Here is a 19,674-nt window from a genome sequence, read left to right as displayed (position 1 = left end):
TAGTTACCTGCCCTTTTGGATTACACAAACTCAGTAAGTAATCTGATTACTTTACTTTTGGATTACTTTCCCCTTAAGAGGCATTAGAAGAAGACAAAAAGGATCCCTCAAACGCATCTGGTGTGTCGTCATAGTGGTTTCTGACTTGTGGTCAGACTCGCTCAGGTGGGACAAACTTAAACTTGCTCTTTTCTCAATGCTGAATTTAATGTCATTGAGAAAACAGAAACATATTTTTTCGCAAACATCCTTTCTGAATTTAAAAGTATCTGTTATGTCATTAAAATAGTTTTGCTGGTAACATAACTGATTACAGTTACAGTTTTTTTGTAATCAGATTCCATGTAATCAGTAATCAGTCGTTTTTTTGTATCCTAATGGTTGTAGTAGTACAGCTGACCAGTCATATCAATGCTTTGACAGTCAAGGCATCCGTGGTGTTGAGCTAGCGCACCTATACCCGCTTCTACACCCACTCAGCATTGACAGGGATGCCACATAACACTCCCTCATCGCTCTGACGAGAGCTTTTGATAGGGTGTCTGTTATCTTCCCATTTTACCCGGATATTAGCTCCGGCTTTTGGCCTAATCTTTTGGCCTAAAGTGAAATGAAAAAATGAAAAAAAGAAAAGCTGTGCATGCATATGTATTCACCCCCTTTGCTATGAAGCCCCTAAATAAGATCTGGTGCAACCAATTACCTTCAGAAGTCACATAATTAGTTAAATAAAGTCCACCTGTGTGCAATCTAAGTGTCACATGATCTGTCACATCCTCTCAGTATATATTCACCTGTTCTGAAAGGCCCCAGAGTCTGCAACACCACTAAGAAAGGGGCACCACCAAGCAAGCGACACCATAAAGACCAAGGAGCTCTCCAAACAGGTCAGGGACAAAGTTGTGGAGATGTACAGATCAGGGCTGGGTTATAAAAAATATCAGGAACTTTGAACATCCCACGGAGCACCATTAAATCCATTATTAAAAAATGGAAAGAATATGGCACCACAACAAACCTGCCAAGAAATGGCCGACCACCAAAACTCACAGACCAGGCAAGGAGGGCATTAATCAGAGAGGCAACAAAGAGACCAAAGATAACCCTGAAGGAGCTGCAAAGCTCCACAACGGAGATTGGAGTATCTGTCCATAGGACCACTCCCCAAACACATACACTCCACAGAGTTGGGCTTCACAGAAGAGTGGCCAGAAAAAAGCCATTGCTTAAAGAAGAAAATAAGCAAACACGTTTGGTGTTCGCCAGAAAGCCTGTGGGAGACTCCCCAAACATATGGAAGAAGGTACTCTGGTTAGATGAGACTAAAATGTAGCTTTTTGGCCATCAAGTAAAACTCTGTCTGGCGCAAACCCAACACCTCTCATCACCCCGAGAATACCATCCCACAGTGAAGCGTGGTGGCAGCATCATGCTGTGGGTATGTTTTTTATCGGCAGGGACTGGAAAACTGGTCAGAATTGAAGGAGTGATGGATGGCGCTAAATACAGGGAAATTCTTGAGGGAAACCTGTTTCAGTCTTCAAGAGATTTGAGACCAGGACGGAGGTTCACCTTGCAGCAGGACAATGACCCTAAGCATACTGCTAAAGCAACACTTGAGTGGTTTAAGGGGAAACATTTAAATGTCTTGGAAGGGCCTAGTCAAAGCCCAGATCTCAATCCAATTGAGAATCTGTGGTATGAATTAAAGATTTATGTACACCAGCGGAACACATCCAACCTGAAGGAACTGAAGCAGTTTTGCCTTGAAGAATGGGCAAAAATCCCAGTGGTTAGATGTTCCAAGCTTATAGAGTCATACCCCAAGAGACTTGCAGCTGTAATTGCTGCAAAATGTGGCTCTACAAAGTATTGACTTTGGGGGGGTGAATAGTTATGCACCCTCAAGTTTTCAGTTTTTTTGTCTTATTTCTTGTTTGGTTCACAATAAAAAATATTTTGCATCTTCAAAGTGGTAGGCATGTTGTGTAAATCAAATGATACAAACCCCCCCAAAATCTATTTTATTTCCAGGTTGTAAGGCAACAAAATAGGAAAAATGCCAAGGGGGGTGAATACTTTCGCAAGCCATTGTAATGTTAGCGGCTGTGTTTGCCACATATCTGTCAGACAATAATTTACTATGTCAAGGGACTTCTTGGTTAGGCAAATGTTGAATGGAAATAGAGGGGAACATTACATTTACATTTAAGTCATTTAGCAGACGCTCTTATCCAGAGCGACTTATTCCAGATTTTATCTATTATTTTCAAAGGGGAGCTTTTGTGACATTTTCAAATAGATTGTTTGTAATGTCATCAAAAAGGAAACAAATTTACTCATTGCAGCTATATCACCACCTATTTTGCATTGAATGCAAAGTATTGACTTATGAGTCAGCACTCTTGAAGTATAGCTCTTTGCAATGAATGCAGTGTATTTACTTATGCATTAATATTGTTGAAGCATACCTTTTTGCATTGAATTCAATATAGTTACTTTGTATTAATAATGTATTGACAGACGTCAAATTGATTGAGTTGGCAACTAAAGTCAATTGAAGTGAAATCGACCAACATGTGAACAATGTCATTGGATTTCGGTTCAAAGTTGGGTGAATAAAACGCAAAAAAATCCTTTACGATAATTATGATTTTTTTGCAAATCCAATTAGTTTTCCATGTTGATTCAATGTCCTAAGAATGAAAAACATAAATTTGTTCTTTGTTGAAAAGATGTGGAAAGAACATTGTTTGTGCCCATTTGGAAGGGCCATACCAAATATTTTATCACATTTAAAAATAACATTGTGGCCTATGGAGGGTGGTTGTTTTTATGGAATTCATTATGTATTGTCATGGTTCTCTCTGTGATCATGGCTGAGACCAGGAACAAATGATAAATGTGCATATACTTGAGCTGTAGAAATCCCTCTTTTGAAAACCAGTCCTGTATAGCTAATCCCTCTTTGGAAACAGACTCCTTGCCTGTGAATGTGCAGCGTCATAAGGAAAGGCTTGTTCCTTTAGCTGACTGCTTGCACGCCATGCCCTATAAAGCCCGGACAGAAAACCCAGAAAATAGACAACAACAAAGTGAGGTTAAATGAGGGATCCACAAAAAAATAGAAGGGTAAATCTTGAAGACAGATACCTCTGTTAGAAGATGGGGAACATTCAGTGAAAGCACAAGCTAGCCAGCCAAACTCTTTTCATTGCTCTGTTTCCTCAACTGTTTTCTTCACAGTTGGAAGTCAGTGGTATGCATGCAAACGGCTCTTAATGTGAGAAAGAGAGATTACTCAGGACTTGGAAACCCCAGATCCCGCAGAAGAGTTAACATAATATGTGGTATTGGTTAACAAGAGTCCCACCTCTTTCTCTATAGGCCTAACTGACTGGGACATGGTCGAAATCCCACTACTATACTACACCTTACCCCTGTCCTTGTTGTTGGGTGTCCATAGCAACCGCGTTGGGTGGTTGAAGTATGCCTCCAGCCTGAGATAAAATAAGTTACCAGTTAGTTCTGACTAATGCCCCCCTCCCAGGCACTAATCGTAACTACCTCAGTGTCTGTGTTTAATGATGGTGAAGTCACGCAGAGAGCAACTGGTTTGCCTTTTTATATTTTACAGCCCTCAGTGAGCAATAGACTTTTCTGAAGTTTATGTTTGGCCTGATCTCTAAGAAGGCCTAATACAAATATAAAAACAATAGTTCTTCATTTGATGTATTATGTGTGTGATTATGATATTAGTTCTTCATCCTTAGGGCAACAAATGCCGTCTTACTAAATTCAGAGGAAAGAATAAATGGTAATACATTATCTTACTTGTCAGCAATACTTCCCAAGAGCAGCAGGGGGCAGCAGTGATGCCACCACCTGATGAACTGTGCACGGATGGGCTTACTCAAACTTCATATGGGACATAACTAGCTGAACTTTATAGTAGCTACATGCAGGAGATATTTCTATGATCCTGTGTCAGTTTGACATGTGATACTTCAGGGAGCATGTTCATGTTTAACGTATACTTTTTCACTTGATCCTTTTTCATGTGGGTGAAGTGAAAGACTGTTCCTTAGAGCAACAGAGCATCTTTGTTTTTCTGCCACCTAGTGCATGTTAGAAAGGTTTTTGAATGACAGCACATCAGAGAGAAGAGAGATGGAGCTTTAAACCGCTTTAAAGTTGTTGTGTTCAGAGTCTGTGCTGAGTTTAATTGATGTTGCTGTAACTTTAGCTAGTCAGTTCACCTTTAAAGCTGTTTTAGGATGTAACCTATTAATCCAAGTCATAGCAAAGATAGAAAGTTGAATTGTTATATTGACTTGGGAGCTCTTCTCAGATTTCCTTCGTCACATATACTGTATGTACAGAGGAAGGGATTCTTTGAAGGACCGCCAATCTAAACGGCCGATGTGGGGAGTTTGTCAATGGGCACAAAAGGAAAACAGGCAGGGGTGTAGTGGAGCGTAAATGCAAGTAAACACAGTTTACCCACTTTTTGTTCTGCCCAACAGCTTACCCACCTTTTGCCGGAAAAATGCATTGAAAGTAGAGGAAGCGTTATTTTTTTCACAGAGACCCGCGATTAGAGTTTACCCACCATTTTTTTTTACCACAACACCATTCCACACAGGCTGCTGTTGGGATAGAGCTCCTTTGCACAACTCTACTCATCTCTAAGCGAGTGTACAGTGCATTCTGAAAGTATTCAGACCCCTTGACTTTTTCCACATTTTCTTACTTTACAGCCGTATTCAAAAATTGATTAAAATGTTGTTTTTCCTCATCAATCTATACACAATAACCCATAATGATAAAGCAAAATCAGTTTTTTGGATTTTCTTGCGAATTAATTATTCGATCAATTGTTAAGCGATTATTTAACTTTATCATTCACTGTATCACAATTCCAGAGGGTCATAAGTTTACATACACTAAGTTGACTGTGCCTTTAAATATCTTGGAAAATTCCAGAAAATGATGTCATGGCTTTAGAAGCTTCTGATAGGCTAATTTACATCATTTGAGTCAATTGGAGGTGTACCTGTGGATGTATTTCAAGGCCTACCTTCAAACTCAGTGCCTCTTTGCTTGACATCATGGGAAAATCAAAAGAAATCAGCCAAGACCTCAGAAAAAAATTGTAGACCCCCACAAGTCTGGTTCATCCTTGGGAGCAATTTCCAAACACCTGAAGGTACCACGTTCATCTGTACAAACAATAGTACGCAAGTATAAACGCCATGGGACCACGCAGCCGTCATACCACTCAGGAAGGAGACGCGTTCTGTCTCCTAGAGGTGAATGTACTTTGGTGCGAAAAGTGCAAATCAATCCCAGAACAACAGCAAAGGACCTTTTGAAGATGCTGGAGGAAACATGTACAAAAGTATCTATATCCACAGTAAAACGAGTCCTGTAGACTCGTTTTCAACAGTAAAAAGAGTCCTGTATCGACATAACCTGAAAAGCCACTCAGCAAGGAAGAAGCCACTGCTCCAAAACCGCCATAAAAAAGCCAGACTACGGTTTGCAACTGCGCATGGGGACAAAGATGGTACTTTTTGGAGAAATGTCCTCTGGTCTGATGAAACAAAAATATAATTGTTTTGCCATAATGACCATCGTTACGTTTGGAGGAAAAAGGGGGATGCTTGCAAGCCGAAGAACACCATCCCAACCGCGAAGCACGGGGGTGGCAGCATCAGGTTGTGGGGGTGCTTTCCTGCAGGAGGGACTGGTGCACTTCACAAAATAGATGGCATCATGAGGCAGGAAAAATATGTGGATATATTGAAGCAACATCTCAAGACATCAGTCAGGAAGTTAAAGCTTGGTCACAAATGGGCTCTTACAAATGGATAATGACCCCAAGCATACTTCCAAAGTTGTGGCAAAATGGCTTAAGGACAACAAAGTCAAGGTATTGGAGTGGCCATCACAAAGCTCTGACCTCAATCCCATAGACAATTTGTGGGCAGAACTGAAAAAGCGTGTGAGAGCAAGGAGGCCTACAAACCTGACTCAGTTACACCAGCTCTGTCAGGAGGAATAGGCCAAAAATCACTCAACTTATTGTGGGAAGCTTGTGGAAGGCTACCCCAAATGTTTGACCCAAGTTAAACAATTTAAAGGCAATGCTACCATTATACTAATTGTATGTATATGTAAACTTCTGACCCACTGGGAATGTGATGAAAGAAATAAAAGCTGAAATAAATAATTCTCTCTACTATTATTCTGACATTTCACATTCACAAAATAAAGTGGTGATCCAAACTGACCTAAGACAAGGAATTTTTACAAGGATAAAATGTCAGGAGTTGTGAAAAACTGAGTTTAAATGTATTTGGCTATGGTGTATGTAAACTTCCGACTTCAACTGTAAGTATTCAGACCCTTAATTCAGTACTTTGTTGATGCACCTTTGGCAGAAATTACAGCCTTGAGTCTTCTTTGGTATGATGCTACAAGCTTGGCACACCTGTATTTGGGGAGTTTCTCCTATTCTTCTCTGCAGATCCTATCAAGCTATGTAAGGTTGGATTGGGAACGTCGCTGCACAGCTATTTTCAGGTCTCTCCAGAGATGTTCGATCGGTTTCAAGTCTGGGCTCCGATTGGGCCACTCAAGGACATTCAGAGACTTGTCCCGAAGCCATTCCTGCTTTTTCTTGGCTGTGTGCTTAGGGTCTTTGTCCTGTTGGAAGGTGAATCTTCGCCCCAGTCTGAAGTCCCGAGCACTCTGGAGCAGGTTTTCATCAAGGATCTCTCTGTACTTTATTAATTTCATCTTTCTTTTGATCCTGACTAGTCTCTTTTGATCCTGACTAGTTCCTGCCGCTGAAAAACATCCCCACAGCATGATGCTGCCACCACCATGCTTCACCGTAGAGATGGTGCCAGGTTTCCTCTAAATGTGACACTTGGCATTCAGGCCAAAGAGTTCGATCTTGGTTTCATTCGACCAGAGAATCTTGTTTCTCATAGTCTGAGTCCTTTAGGTGCCTTTTGGAAAACTCCAAGCGGACTGTCATCTGCCTTTTACCGAGGAGTGGCTTCCGGCCACTTTACCATAAAGGCCTGATTGTGGGGGGCTGCAGAGATGGTTGTCCTTCTGGAAGGTTCTCCCATCTCCACAGAGGAACTCTGGAGCTCTGTCAGAGTGACCATGGGCTTCTTGGTCACCTCCCTGACCAAGGCCCTTCTCCCCCGATTGCTTCGTTTGGCAGTGTGGCCAGCTCTAGGAAGAGTCTTGGTGGTTCCAAACTTCTGCCATTTAAGAATGATGGAGGCCACTGTGTTTTTGGGGACATTCAATGCTGCAGAAATGTTTTGGTACCCTTCCCCAGACCTGTGCTTCAACACAGTCCTGTCTCACTCTACGGACAATTCCTTCGACCTCATGGCTTGGTTTTTGCTCTGACATGCACTGTCAACTGTGGAACCTTATATAGACAGATGTGTGCCTTTCCAAATCATGTCCAATCAATTGAATTTACCACAGGTGGACTCCAATCAAGTTGTAGAAACACATCAAGGACGATCAATGGAAACAGGATGCACCTGAGCTCAATTTTGAGTCTCATAGCAAAGGCTCTGAATTCTCATGTAAATTAGGTATTTCTGTTTAAAAATTTTAATACATTTGCAAGAATTTCCAAAACACTGTTTTCGCTGTGCCATTGTGGGGTATTGTGTTTAGATTGATGATGAACAATTTTTATTTTGATCCATTTTAGAATAAGGCTGTAACATAACAAAACGTTTAAAAGATCAAGGGGTCTGAATATTTTCCAAATGCACTGTATAAGGCAGAATAGGTTTGTCATTAACATCTTTCAAATTTTGCAAACCTTTACAACCGTTCATGAAACATTCTAAGACAGCCAAGAAACACACTGAGGTGGTACAGAGAGATAAACATAGAGCCTTCTCCTCACTGAGTTATACCTGCATCACAGGCCGTTTTGTGGTCGCAGCGAAGCGGGGGGAAACCCAGCAAAGGAAGGTGACACCGGAGACCAGTGACCCATAAAAGGTCGACAGAATCTGGAGGAACCAGGCTGAGTGTTGTTTTGTCCTGCCGGTGTGTGTTTGTGTGTCACTTTAGAAGTCAAACCCCTCAAAGAAAATATAAGATCTGGGAGGATGGAGTGAAGGATGGGGAGTGGAGGGAGACTTAATGTCTCATAAGATAGGCTTGAAGGCTTGACCTCTTAAACCTTCTTGCATGGTGGTGTGGGATTCGGCTGATAAAGTATACCCTGGTTGCCCCTCTCTGAGAAGTGCTGCTGGGGGCCGGATCCAGGGGCTTATCCATCCGAAAAGGGCTCATGCCGGCCCCAGAAATTGAACGTATCGGACTGCAGACGTCACAGGGAAACAGTCAGGGGTGTCCAGTAGCGGGTGAGTATCCGCTTCAGTGTGTGACTGAGAATGGCTTGACCTTTATGGAGGGAATAGAACAGGTAATGCTGTTGTTGTATTGGTGGTTCATAACTCTGATGGCTCAGTGTGGGGATTAAAAGTCGGACTATATTTCAGGTTGCTGATAAATCCCATTACACTAGAAGCAACCTCGAGTAGGGTTACCCACGTTCTGTGCAGTCACACAGGTAATGGGGTCACTAATGTCAAATATATACACTAGGTAGTTTGGAAATGTTAAAACAGTGCATGCCAGAGTAATACTACGCTGGAGAAAAGCACAAGACTCATATTGGCAGACTCCAGGATTGGTATTCAGAACACAGGAAGCTTCAGGTCAGAAACAGAGAGCAGTGACTCCAGGATTGGTATTCAGAACACAGGAAGCGTCAGGTCAGAAACAGAGAGCAGTGACTCCAGGATTGGTATTCAGAACACAGGAAGCTTCAGGTCAGAAACAGAGAGCAGTGACTCCAGGATTGGTATTCAGAACACAGGAAGCTTCAGGTCAGAAACAGAGAGCAGTGACTCCAGGATTGGTATTCAGAACACAGGAAGCGTCAGGTCAGAAACAGAAAGCAGTGACTCCAGGATTGGTATTCAGAACACAGGAAGCGTCAGGTCAGAAACAGAGAGCAGTGACTCCAGGATTGGTATTCAGAACACAGGAAGCGTCAGGTCAGAAACAGAGAGCAGTGACTCCAGGATTGGTATTCAGAACACAGGAAGCGTCAGGTCAGAAACAGAAAGCAGTGACTCCAGGATTGGTATTCAGAACACAGGAAGCGTCAGGTCAGAAACAGAGAGCAGTGACTCCAGGATTGGTATTCAGAACACAGGAAGCGTCAGGTCAGAAACAGAGAGCAGTGACTCCAGGATTGGTATTCAGAACACAGGAAGCGTCAGGTCAGAAACAGAAAGCAGTGACTCCAGGATTGGTATTCAGAACACAGGAAGCGTCAGGTCAGAAACAGAGAGCAGTGACTCCAGGATTGGTATTCAGAACACAGGAAGCGTCAGGTCAGAAACAGAGAGCAGTGACTCCAGGATTGGTATTCAGAACACAGGAAGCGTCAGGTCAGAAACAGAGAGCAGTGTGCACACCCCCATTGTAAACACAAAATATGGTTGCACTTAATTGTATGGACTGTACCAAAAATACCACTTACAGTATATAATAAGATGGAAAATGGTAATAAAATTAATGAAATATTATTAGCATTGTACTTGGGTCTTCTTTCATCCTCATATTTGCATGTCTAATTTCCATTTCCAGATACCCTGCCTTGAAACAGTTAGAAATTATTTAAAGTAGAACATGCGGGTCTATCTATATCTATAATCTATCAAGAATAGCATTCTGAAATGCCAGCTAATCAAGGCCATTTACTGTAAATAAAGCACCATTTTTTAAAATCCCGTTTGTTATGTAGGACAACAATCTCAATTTGATTCATTTTTAACAATCAGACATGGTTCAAGTATGGAAATCAGTCAAGTAGAAATATCACTTTGCTCAAAGAAGTTTATTTAGAGATGTAAGCGATAGAGGTTTACACTTAAACATGTTTTGGTATGTGTATTCATCAAACATGTTTCATACATGATGTGTTAAATACTGTGTGTATAAAAGTGCGGATTAGAAAAAACTAAGAAACACTTTGGATTGAAACACTGGCTTTGTGTTCGAGAGCAGGGTTATTTTTATGCTATCCACTAAATCTATGCCAAGACTGAGTACAGTTTAACAGCCTTCTGGTAGGCAGCATCAGTCAAATGTACTGTATTGTCCTCAACTCTGAGAGAGATTCTGTGATTTCTTTAACAAGTTTCTGTAAAGTATGATGAAAAATATAGTTGATATAGTATATCTAGTCTTTTCACCTTAGCTAAGGACAGTTATTTGTCTTAGTTCGTAACTCCATATTTCCACCAACTGGCTAATAATCAAAATAGCAAGAGTCTCCTATGGACAGACCGGTAGCGTTTGACCACCAAGAGTACTTAGCACCTCTGACCACCAGCCGTAATTTGCTAACTGAGTGCAAACCAATTCTACATGTAGAAATGTTGGCAGTCAAACGCGCGGTGAATGAGCGGTAAAGGAACAGCAGATGAACGGCACATCGACATTCAGTGCAGTGTGTGCGCTCCCTTAGAAATTGAGGTAAACTCAGCAAAAAAAGAAACGTCCCTTTTTCAGGACCCTGTCTTTCAAAGATAATTCGTAAAAATCCAAATAACTTCACAGAGCTTCATTGTAGAGGGTTTAAACACTGTTTCCCATGCTTGTTCAATGAACATGCACCCGTGGAACGGTCGTTAATATACGAACAGCTTACAGACGGTAGGCAATTAAGGTCACAGGTATGAAAACTTAGGACACTAAAAAGGCCTTTCTACTGACTCTGAAAAACACCAAAAGAAAGATGCCCAGGGTCCCTGCTCATCTGCGTGAATGTGCCTTAGGCATGCTGCAAGGAGGCATGAGGACTGCAGATGTGGCCAGGGGAATAAATTGCAATGTCCGTACTGTGAGACGTCTAAGACAGCGCTACAGGGAGACAGGACGGACAGCTGATCGTACTCGCAGTGGCAGACTACGCGTAACAACACCTGCACAGGATCGATACATCCGAACATCACACCTGCGGGACAGATACAGGATGGCAACAACTGCCTGAGTTACACCAGGAACGCACAATCCCTCCATCAGTGCTTAGACTGTCCGCAATAGGCTGAGAGAGGCTGGACTGAGGGCTTGTAGGCCTGTTGTAAGGCAGGTCCTGACCAGACATCACCGGCAACAATGTCACCTATGGGCTCAAACCCACCGTCGCTGGACCAGACAGGACTGGCAAAAAGTGCTCTTCACTGACGAGTTGCGGTTTTAGGGGTGATGGTCGGATTCGCGTTTATCATCGAAGGAATGAGCGTTACACCGAGGCCTGTACTCTGGAGCGGGACCGATTTGGAGGTGGAGGGTCCGTCATGGTCTGGGGCTGTGTGTCACAGCATCATTGGACTGAGCTTGTTGTCATTGCAGGCAATCTCCACACTGTGTGTTACAGGGAAAACATCCTCCTCCCTCATGTCGTACCCTTCCTGCAGGCTCATCCTGACATGACCCTCCAGCATGACAATGCCACCAGCCATACTGCTCGTTCTGTGAGTGATTTCCTGCAAGACAGGAATGTCAGTGTTCTGCCAAGGCCAGCGAAGAGCAAAGATCTCAATCCCATTGAGCACATCTGGGACCTGTTGGATCGGAGGGTAAGGGCTAGGGCCCTTCCCCCCAGAAATGTCTGGGAACTTGCAGGTGCCTTTGTGGAAAACTGGGGTAACATCTCACAGCAAGAACTGGCAAATCTGGTGCAGTCCATAAGGAGGAGATGCACTGCAGTACTTAATGCAGCTGGTGGCCACACCAGATACTGACTGTTACTTTTGATTTTGACCCCCCCTTTGTTCAGGGACACATTATTCCATTTCTGTTAGTCACATGTCTGTGGAACTTGTTCAGTTTATGTCTCAGTTGTTGAATCTTGTTATGATCATACAAATATTTACACATGTTAAGTTTGCTGAAAATAAACGCAGTTGACAGTGAGAGGACCTTTTGTTTTTGCTGAGTTTATTTTCATGTGAGTGAGGTCCTTTCTATTTTGAAACAGGTTGGTGAATTTAGAGCAGTCTCATTGGCTCTGAAGGTCATGATACTGCAAAAAGCATGCCTCGTCCTGGACTTTAATGGATGCGTGAACTGGTCTCAGACGGGTGTTTTTGGGCCTGTTGTCATGTCATCACATTAAATGGTAAATGCAAGGGTACATTTTATTCACAGAGAAAGGCCCATGAGTTTGTGTTGAATCTATCACTGAGTTGTTCCACAGGTGTTAAAGTAAACAATATGCCATGTCATGCTGACTTTGTTTTACAGCCCAAGATACAGCAAAACAGCCTCATCATGTGCGTACGGTTCTGTACACGTCCATGTTATGGCATACACAGTAATAAGATACAACATGGGTTTTTTATACGTAATCACTCAAATGAAATGTTTGCTTTTGTGTGTCTTTGTGGCGTTTCAGGATTGACGACGAGAGGGCCGTGATCTCCTCTTCTGTTTTGGTGCTGCTGTCTTTCTTCGGTTACCACCTGCTGGCCCAACTAACTTCCGTGACTTTTGTTGTGGAGCAGCAGGAGGAGGAGGAGGAGGAACGATTCTCACACCTTCATCGGAGCTCTCATCCTCTGAAAAATAGGTCATGTGAAACTTAATTGTGGAACTTTACACACATTTGACTGGTTTGTCATGCACCGTTTTTTAATATCTAGAATGATACGACTGAGATATTTGTGCTTTGTATTGACACGGTGTGTGCATGTGTGCGTGTGTGTTTTTGATTTTAGTCTTTTACCTTCACGGTCCTCAACACTGTTTGCCATGCCACCTATTGGAAAAAGAAGCAATCACATCAAGGAATTTAATCACATTCATATTTTATTTGTTTCTTCTCATAGCCGTACATGTTTACTAAATGAATCCGATATACGTGTTATATACCTACACATATCAAAAAGACACCTACCAGGTCCAGTCACCCCGTTAGGTTTAGAAGCTGTCGAGAAACAAATTATAAACAGATACTTTAGATATCCACACAATTAGGTTTATTCCTTCATTCTTAATTTTTGTTTACCAATATTCATTCAGTAGTTTTATTGTTAATACAGAACGATGTAAACTCACCATCTTGTCCAACTTCTACACTTGTGCGGCTGACATCTAAGATGAGACATGTTGACATGTTACAGAGCGAGGCATACATTTTTTGTCTAAATAATGTTTAGTTCATTTCAAAGACATCACATGTCATTGTGTTTAATGCTGTGGTATTTGCTAATCTGCTATTATACTACACCAGAGAATTAGAACGTCTCTACCAGCAGTCCCTCCATTGTAATACTGTGGCTTATCTATTAACAAATTGCACAAAAAGGGCATAATCAAAATTAAAAAACAGTATCACTATATTGCCTTGCTTCAACATTTATGTAACAAATGTTACTGTCTGCCAGCAAGCTTCCCTATACTAAGGAAATGTTGCAAGATATAATAATTACCACTAGATGGAGGTGTAGGACAAAAAGTTCCAGCATTTCTCTGTTTTGTTTGGTTCTGAGTCATTGAAAGGGATACACAGACTTTTCTGACATGCAAACCGATATGTAATTTCAGAATTTGTTACAATTGGTTTAGGGTTAGGGACAGGGTTAAGGGGTTGGTTAGGGGTTAAGGATGAGTTTTTGATTTTGGCTAGTTGGTCTGTATAGCCCTTACCATAGGTCACTTATATTTGTGTCTGTGATTTTGACTCCAATCTACACTGAGAGGCAGTGATATCTCTCTGGTCTTCTCAGGAACACTCCGGAACATCCATGCACAAAACAAAACCTCACTTTATCCCAAGAGCAGGCTATCACAAAGGAGACAGGCAGCATGTTCTAGAACTAGTCATTTAACATCACTTCTTTGACATAGATTTGTAGATAAAACATGTTAATTCAGCTCATTCTAACAACAACAAATAATGAAAAACTTAACTTTCAAAGTGCATGGTTTACCTGTTTATGCCTTACACACAGTCGCCATAGTTACACCGCTGATGTACTTCCACTCTCTTGAGAAAATTGATTTATTTGACTTTCGAGTAACCAGTCTCAACCTGCCTGAGTTTACAAGCAAGTGTGCCCAGTCTCGTGTCACAAGGGGTGGGGTTTGTGACTCAAATCAAATCAAATGTTATTTGTCACATGCGCCGAATACAACAGGTGTAGACCTTACAGTGAAATGCTTACCTGGTACGTGACTCAGCTGACAAACAACCATCTGACCTGGGCTAGTCAAGACTACAAGACCCACCCATATTTACTGATGACGATAGGTCATCCACTCTCTTCTCAAAGTGTGCACTTGCACACTCCCTGCCAGAGTCAGAACCAGGCCAAAGCTTCCCCTCTCCCATAGGTCAGACAACACACCCCTCCCCTCTACTGTGCTCACGGTTAGACTTGTCCGAGGAGATGGCGTTCATGTTCTCTGTGGAAGAAGCAGAGATTACCATTATGAATGGATATATTGACCACGGATTATAGATAAGACTAGGCTTACTGAGCATTGGTTGTAAAGAGTCAGCCAATGAGGTGATGATACTCTTACCAGTTGGTGCTTCATCCGAGGTTGAGTCCTTATCTGTTTGTAAGAAAAGGCAGTATGGTTCAGAATAAGACAGCAATGGGTCTTTCTTTACATGGGCTATTAATTGGAATGATTTTAAAGTTGCACAAAAGTCAGCATAGAAGTTCAGCAAAAGAAGAACGTCGCTCAGACTTTTGTGAATACCTGTGGACATGGCTTGGGCAGCATGATCTGAAAGTATCACACGAGACACACAAGATACTGTAAATTACTAATTAATAACAATTAATTACTTTCTGCTAATGTTACTGTACATACTGTTTGATTCAGCAGCTGTGTTACTGTATTCAGTCATTATGCCAACACTTACTGCTATTAGTATCGAGGTCAGCTTGTACTAGCACAATTGCCAGAGAGCAGAGGATGAGAAAATTCCTGGAAACAGAAATTCAAAAGAGGAATTTAAAACCAATGTGCTCTGCAAATTGCAGACTAGATAGTATGTATGTATGTATTTATAATTTGTATTATTACATACACCCGATAGGTGCAGTGAAATGTGTTGTTTTACAGAGTCAGCCATAGTAGCACAGCGCCCCTGGAGCAGATTAGGGTGCCAAGTGGTGATCACTGGCCTTGACAGCTTCTCTATTTCAGACTCTTTCATTTTGGTACTGCATGCCTGTCTCTGTTATTTTAAGATCATCTGTTATTCTGAATTCCAATTTCCAATCAGACACCAAATCCTTCTAATCAACTGGCTGTTTGAGGAATATTTCAGTTGAAGTGCCAGCTGAAGGACTTCTGAAATTGTCCACAACCTTTTCCCATTGACCTGAGAGCATACCCGGTTATTTAATCAATGTAGCATCTTAATGGTGCATTTTAAATCAACGTTCTATTGAAATTCCCTACACTACCGGTCCAAAGTTTTACAACACCTACTCATTCAAGGATTTTTCTTTATTTTTTTACTATTTTCTACATTGTAGAATAATAGTCAAGACATCAGAACTATGAAATAACACATATGGAATCATGTAGTAACCCAAAAAATGTTAAGCAAATCGAAATATATTTTATATTTGAGATTCTTCAAATAGCCACCCTTTGCCTTGATGACAGCTTTGCACACTCTTGGCGCCACCACCACCTACATTTTCTATTTTATGTTTCATTGCAAAGGTATAGTGGCATCAAAAATAAATAAAATGCGTAAAAAAAAACATTCAAATTAAAGATGTAAACCTCAATAAATCACGTAGCGTCCATTAAGACATGGCACATTCTCCATCATACATTTAATAACCCTCAAACATGCTCATAGTAATGATAATAGACTTACCTGGTCAACATGCCTTGAGGTTAGAGTCTGGATCCTGAATTGTACCGTAAAGATGTCAATATTGCACTTCAACTGGTCCTGATGCAGAAGGGGGTGGTGGTGTTTTTATACCTATCCCCAAGCCCATTGGAGATGGAAGGAGGAGTGGCCTGCTTATTGTGTACAACCTGTGAAAGAGGAAAAAACGGTGACATACCTATTGGATTTCATTGCGTGGTTTAATGTAAGAATTTGTATGTCTCCTACCTACATACATTCTCTCAAAGGAATCTCATTCCCCCAAAAGGCACACCTAAATATCACAGAAACCCTATTGTTACATGGGAGTATCTCGAACTTCCTAATCCCCTCTCTTTCCTATGTGTGTTTTTTTATCTGAAGGAAACATTACACTACAGTCCCTTTAAAGTTCAGCCTCTACGCTACAGTCCCTTTAAAGTTCAGCCTCTACGCTACAGTCCCTTTAAAGTTCATCCTCTACGCTACAGTCCCTTTAAAGTTCAGCCTCTACACTACAGTCCCTTTAAAGTTCAGCCTCTACACTACAGTCCCTTTAAAGTTCAGCCTCTACGCTACAGTCCCTTTAAAGTTAAGCCTCTACGCTACAGTCCCTTTAAAGTTCAGCCTCTACACTACAGTCCCTTTAAAGTTCAGCCTCTACGCTACAGTCCCTTTAAAGTTCAGCCTCTACACTACAGTCCCTTTAAAGTTCAGCCTCTACAGTCCCTTTAAAGTTCAGCCTCTACGCTACAGTCCCTTTAAAGTTCAGCCTCTACGCTACAGTCCCTTTAAAGTTCATCCTCTACGCTACAGTCCCTTTAAAGTTCAGCCTCTACACTACAGTCCCTTTAAAGTTCAGCCTCTACACTACAGTCCCTTTAAAGTTCAGCCTCTACGCTACAGTCCCTTTAAAGTTCAGCCTCTACGCTACAGTCCCTTTAAAGTTCATCCTCTACACTACAGTCCCTTTAAAGTTCAGCCTCTACGCTACAGTCCCTTTAAAGTTCATCCTCTACGCTACAGTCCCTTTAAAGTTCAGCCTCTACACTACAGTCCCTTTAAAGTTCAGCCTCTACACTACAGTCCCTTTAAAGTTCATCCTCTACGCTACAGTCCCTTTAAAGTTCAGCCTCTACACTACAGTCCCTTTAAAGTTCAGCCTCTACACTACAGTCCCTTTAAAGTTCATCCTCTACGCTACAGTTACTCTCTGAGGGGGTGTTGGGAACCTGTGCCAAGTAGTGAGGTCATAGTGGAAAGCATAGTGGAACAATTGCTAGATCTGCATTCCAAATAGCACTCTATTCCCTATTTAGTGCGCTACTTTTGACCAGAGCAAATAAAGTAGTGAACTAAATAAGGAATAGAGTACCATTTGGGACGCAACCCTGATGATGGGAAGCTTTGAACAGCCTCTGTCCAGACCAGACCACCTGGCCAGGATTACACTCACTACTTCTCCTGAGAAATGTGTGTACTTTCCTGCACTTGAGGCTAGTGGACGGCAGCATCTTGGTAGGGGGAATTCCCTGGTCCCAAATAGGGATCCTGGATTGAAATGTTAACCCAATTTAACAAGTAAGGCAAACCCAGACTAGGGGAAGGTCAGGACAAATGGTCTGATTTTGGTCCAAACAGTTGGTGAAATAAGGTTACAAGGGTCTGTTTCATTCTAGCTCCTAAGGAGCTAGTTTCCATAGATGGGCTTGATAGGCTGAACCATGATTCTATCAAACTTAACAACAGGCTTAGCTTGGCACAGGCAGATTTTATTCATCATTTGGTATTCTTCTTCAAACTCTCTACATAGCTTATACTAGTTTTTAAGTGCAGTGAACATGGAAGTAGGATCTCGCCTTGCAATGCAGACTTTGTAGCCTCAGGGTAGCTTATATAGTCACGAGAGTTATGGAGAAGGGCCCCAGGCACTTACTGACCTAAGGATAGTATATGCAGGCTTTTGATTCACAGATGCCAAATCCAATTGCAAGTCTGTTTTTTTTTGTTCTTTTTTTATAACAATTATAAAGAGAGTCACACACAAAATACATTACACACAAAATAAAATAACAGGTTCCATTTTCAGCAGCAGATACAATCATAAAGTACAGTTAGCAATATAACTTAGTAACAAATCCAATTGCATGTCTGATGTGTGAAAATGAGATAGCACTTTTTCAACAAAACCAGCTTTTAATGAATGAAAACCTTCTCCAGCACAATACAGATAGCAATTTCAGTGAATAAGTAAAGTATAGAGTAATAGTCATTAGAGTGCAGTAGCTATGTGAACTCATTGCCCCAGTCTGAATACAATGGCAACACGGGCATTGCTCTCTGGAGAATGAAAGGCAACTTTGAGCCCCAGACTGCGGTAAATTTTGTCTCATGTGCATCCAAAATAACCTGGAAAAGAGGAGAAAGAACACCCGCACTACCAGACATGGTCGATTTCACAAGCTCATGCCGCTAAGACTAATGCCCTTGTAAATCCCCCCTCCCATTCTCATCCCACCGTCGTCATCCGATCTGCCGGGTTATTTGCTTTTTATCAGAAGGAACAAATGCTAATGGAAATGAATTGGCCTTCCTTAGACAAGACACGAAGTCTAACCATCTGGGTTTTACCTTTCCTGGCTTTCTATGGGGAGCCGACGCAAAAAGGAAGGCTCCTCTCTAGAGCAGAACAGAGGTTAGAGTGCTGATAAAGGGAGAAAGTAGTCCCCCTGTAGTACAGTTACATCTCACACGTCCTCTTGCGTTGGTATTTAAGCCTTCTCCGGCCCAGGTATCAAAGGAGTCCTCTGTCTGCTCTCACTAAAAGGATTTCTCTCTTTAAATGTTAAAAGATAATTAGACGTTTCTCTCTCTCTTTCATTATGGAGCGGCTGATCAGGCCGTTTGGAGAGATCTTTTCAAGGCGAACATTGGCCTGGACAGCCTTTGAAAGCTGGTAATGTCTGATTTACATGTGCATAGGGAGGAAGCCCATTGGTTGCACTGGACTACTAGGGTTCCAACCCAAGGACTGAAAGGACTGTCCTCACTTCACTGTACAGTAGGGAACCTCGTACAGTAAAAAAAAAAAAAGGAAGATTACTGCACTGTATATCAACGACAGTGGCAGTGAACCCTCTTGGGGAAAGTCCATGAGACTGTAAACACATTATACCGAACTCATTGACATCACTATTTTTATTTACTGTTTATTAAACAACATACAAATCCTTGAGTTATTCTTGATACGAATTAAAAATCACAGTTTTATTTTTCAATACAAGACATAGTGATTTACTCCTGATACATCTCGACTTTCACTGTAATAATCTGTTTTGAATACGATGTGATGACATAAGAGCAAACACACTCAGGTCTCCAGTGTCCTCTCAGATACTATTGAATATGATCGTTTGGTGCCCACATTGTAAATTGCCTATCAGCTGCAATTTCCAGAGCTCTCCATCACCATGAAGAATCAGACCCTATGACTAGCACATACCAGACAGGATTTATTCAAGTGGGGAGGGTATTGAATGTCTTTTTAATATATAGTGTCCCACATAGGCCTAGAATGAACCTGAATCATGATGTATCGTCTTTATTGTGCAGAGGAATATCTATGGACTGTATAATTTATGGACTCACCAACTGTAATGAACAGTATAGATACTTAGGCCTACCTATCT

This window comes from Salvelinus alpinus, chromosome 26 (assembly GCF_045679555.1).
Source record: "Salvelinus alpinus chromosome 26, SLU_Salpinus.1, whole genome shotgun sequence".
Classification (NCBI taxonomy): Eukaryota; Metazoa; Chordata; class Actinopteri; order Salmoniformes; family Salmonidae; genus Salvelinus; species Salvelinus alpinus.
The sequence above is the reverse complement of the archived record's forward strand: the minus strand, read 5'-3'. Positions refer to the sequence as shown.